Source organism: Sinocyclocheilus anshuiensis, unplaced genomic scaffold, assembly GCF_001515605.1.
Source record: "Sinocyclocheilus anshuiensis isolate Anshui unplaced genomic scaffold, SAMN03320099.WGS_v1.1 scaffold538, whole genome shotgun sequence".
NCBI lineage: Eukaryota > Metazoa > Chordata > Actinopteri > Cypriniformes > Cyprinidae > Sinocyclocheilus > Sinocyclocheilus anshuiensis.
In genome coordinates this window covers 553,123-557,208 of record NW_015544166.1, presented here as the reverse complement: position 1 = coordinate 557,208, position 4,086 = coordinate 553,123, and the positions used below count along the sequence as shown (strand labels likewise).

At 38.5% G+C, this 4,086-nt stretch overlaps 1 pseudogene; it reads left to right on the top strand.

The window, feature by feature from the left end:
• The first annotated feature begins 3,449 nt into the window (after positions 1-3,449).
• LOC107695855 (ankyrin repeat and sterile alpha motif domain-containing protein 1B-like) overlaps positions 3,450-4,086 on the top strand; it is a 192,108-nt pseudogene continuing 191,471 nt past the window's right edge.

Genomic DNA, 4,086 nt, shown 5'->3' with positions numbered 1-4,086 from the left:
AAAAACGGATGGATGGATGGATGTTGGGTGAAAATCACTCAACTGATGAATGAAATCTAAGAGTTTGTATTAGTTCATTTTTGTTTTTGGCTTTTCTTATTTATACTTTAAAAGAGAAGGGCCTGTTTTATGATGAAATATGATGGAAAAAATATTTAAATGTTTTCTTGGATTTGCTTCACTCTCTCTCCTCCCTTTGTTTTCTTCTGGCTTGGTTTTTCTCTCTACAGCGGCCTCTACAATTGCCTGTGACTGCACACCTTCTCCAGAGGTACTGGTTGATTTTTCGCTCACATTTTGTTCTCTAAATTAATGTTTTAATGCTCTTCACAGCACAAGCTTCCGTCTGGAGAACATTTTTCAGATGTTAGGACTTGAACATGGAGAGCTGGATGACAAACACCTGATTGTAGGAAACCAAAACTTTTCTTATGTAGTACTAGGCTACATCCCTATGCCACATTAACCCCGCCTCAATATGTAATAGACACAACCCTTATAGATGGAGGCCCACCTCTTTAGCACAAATGATGAACAATGATGCTCAATCAAACAAACTTGTGAAATTGTTATTCCTTGTGTCCATCAGAAGCTGCTGAAGTACTGCGACATCTGAAATAAAATGAGGAAATCAAATTTTAAATGTTTTATTAATGAGTATCAACTCTCCTCTTATTATTTATTTAAATATTTGAGTTATTAAATGATGATCCATATGTATCAGATCCTGTTGGGCTGAAAAATATGCTCTTAATCAATTACCTAGTCATAAAGTTGGCATGAAATGGAAATTCACGCATTTAGAAATATATTTTCTAAACGCATGTTACTGATGTTATTGTGGAAAAATCATATTTTCTGACCTCGCTTTTTTTTTATTTTTTTTATTCTAATATCATAACTTGACCTTCCTATTAAACATCAGGCTTCTCTCTTTTTCAGTATGTTTCACTCGGATGTATGTCATAATACTGAAGAAACTTGTACGAGTTTCTTGGTTCTGTTTAACATAAATTAAAATATTTTTATAAAATGTGGGTAACCAAACACCTGATGGTCTATATACTGACTCCCATAGTATGGAAACAAAAATGGAAGTCAATGAGGACCAGCAATTGTTTGGTAGTTGCTGTTCATCCCAAAATTGAAATTTGCTGAAAATTTACTCAAACTCAGGTCATCCAAAATTTAGGAGAGTTTGTTTCTTTATGGGAACAAATTTGGAGAAATGTAGCATTACATCACTTGCTCACCAGTGGATCCTCTGCAGTGAATGGGTGCCGTCAGAATGAGAGTCTAAACAGCTAAAAACATCACAATAATCCACATGACTCCAGTCAAACAATTAACGTATTTTGAAGCGAAAAGCTGCATGTTTGTAAGAAACAAATCTGTCATTAAGGCATTTTAACTTTTAAATTGTTGCTTCTGGCCTAAATGCCACTCCATAATCCATAATAACACTTGGTCCAGTGTATCATGCTTTTACTTCCACAATGTTTTGACATATTTTCAACTTTTGACTTTTTGGAAGATGAATCACTTTTGCTAGGTGCTACTTAAAAGGTCACTTTTCTCCTGGGTTTCCAAAAAAAGGTCTCAGTCTGTGTAATCTCCGTTTGGTTTGGCTTCACCTCCGTACAACCTCAATCTCATGTGGTACTCTCATGAATTGTAAAGTCAGGCCCACAAGCGTGTGTGTGTGTGCGCGCTCCCACTCTATGCATTGCCTATTAAGGCAGATGAATACTGCTCTGTTTGCTGCTCTATGGAGGAGTTTATTCCTGGAGTTAGAAACTAAATAGACACTGAACACCCGCTTGTTTTTGTGTGAGTAATGCAGAGAGCTTGCACACAACTGCCTCATAAGATCCGGTTGTTTCTGTTTCTTGACAAAGCTGAATTCTAGTGACTCTGTCCAACACCCAGTGGGCCTGCAGCTGCCTCTCTCTCTCTCTTACACACACACACACACACACCAGATCATCTCTTTCATTTCTTGTGTTCCTCCTCCAGTCTTTAGCACTGTTTTTTCCTCTCTTCAAGACTTCACAGATGAACGGCACAGGAAGTAATGCTGTGGAGATGTTAGTGAATTTGTAAACAAAACCTGAGAAAATCTGCAATCTGTGTTCATTCAGTATTTCAAAATTATAGAACAGGAAAAATATGATCTCTTACATGATCTCCCCAAGTACAGTGGTGGTTCCATGTAAATTATAGATGAGATTGTGATTTCATGAGTTGTGGTGATACTGAATGATTACCAAATTAAGGGACCAGTTTTTATATTTATTAAGGCTTTGCACTGTGATGTTAATAAAACTGAAATCTGGTTAATGTACATGACACGGAATCAGAATATGACCAGAATAATCTAGGAATATTATTGTGCATGTAAATGCAGTCAGTGACTGTTTACATGCACATCATGCTCCACAGATTTTAGAATATTAATTTATGCATGTTATGGGCTTATTCTGTATTTATTATACTGCATTTATTTCTGCACCGTAATTAATCCTCATTCCTGTCCTTGACAATAGACAAAAGTACAATGAACTGCAAAATGTAGAACATGACATCTTTTAACGTTTGTACAATTTGGTAAAATTGGATTCTGGCGTCCTTGTTCAGGTTATTGGGTAAAATAATAAAACCGAATACTCTAAGCTGTTTGTATGACCCAAATTTTAGTTCTCAGAACATCTTGGAATATTATTTTATGGTTGTAAAAATAAAACCTTAAATAAACTAGGATGTTATTATTTAATTCCCCAAAATGTTAGGGTAACATTCTCTGGGTTTTGTAATGATCTACACTGAATATTCAAAATAAACTGTTTGTTTAAACTGTAGAACCTACAATTCTTAAATAAACCTAAAATAATGTTTCTAGAAATGTGTTAGGCAATTTAAAAATAACCAAGCAGGAATCAAATACTAACGTTAGCGGAATATTCTGTGTTTGTTGTTAAATCCAGCTATTTTTTTCCCTCTTGCATTCTGGAAAACTGGAATATTGGCTTTATCTGGTCCATTAAACCTGTTTACATGAAGCCCACATTCTTTCCATGATGTTTATATTCTGATCAATCATCAATATTAATTATTAATATTCTAAAATATAAATATTCTTGCAAAACAAACAAATAAATTACCATGAAATTTGTACCATGATATTTTTTTACATTAATTTTTGCATGGTATTTTTACCATATTACCATCTCTCCACCACAGTAGGGTGTAAACGTGTCTTAAAATATGATATGATATCTCCTCGTGCACCAATGAAATCAAAACAAGGTTACAGTAGTAACAGTGTTCGGTATCCGTGACTCCACGCCCAGACGGAGCAGCTCTCTCCTCTCGTAACGGAAGACTGCCATATAGGAACAGAAAGAGACTGATGCTGGGCCGCCCTGCTGTCAGTACAACGGCACACACACACAGAGAGAGAGAGAGAAAGAGCGCGCGGAGAACAGCGTGTGTACGGTGACCGAGAGCGCACGGGAGAGCGGCTGGTGAGTGTGATTTAACCGGCGTCTCCAGGCAACCGGCCGGTCTGGAGGACCACCATCCTCCCGTTCAGCACAGCTGAAAATACAGTAAATATCCGGTGCATCATTCCATCATTGAGCTCCGGTATGGACTAACGGCTTTATTCATACAGCAGCGCGCGTCGGAGCGTCTGTTTGTCGGTAACATGCCGCAGACATCCTAAAAGCAGACCTCGCCGTTCAGTCCGGCTTGTTTTTGTTCTCGTGGATTAAACTTGTGCCCGGGATGGGGAAGGAGCGGGAGCTGCTGGAGGCGGCGCGGACCGGGAATGTGGGGCTGGTGGAGAAGCTGCTGAGTGGGAAGAAAGGATTGCTGGGCTCGGGCTCGGGCTCCATACCTCTGCCTGGGTTACTCAGGTATGAAAGCAGACCGTAGCGGACAAGTTTATGTATGTGTGTCCGAAATAAAAGGGCTTTCCGGGAGTCCACCGGTTCCGTGCTGTTTATATCAATACAGACAGAGGGATTGCAGTTGCTTGAGCAATGCAATACATCACACACACACACACACACACACACACACACA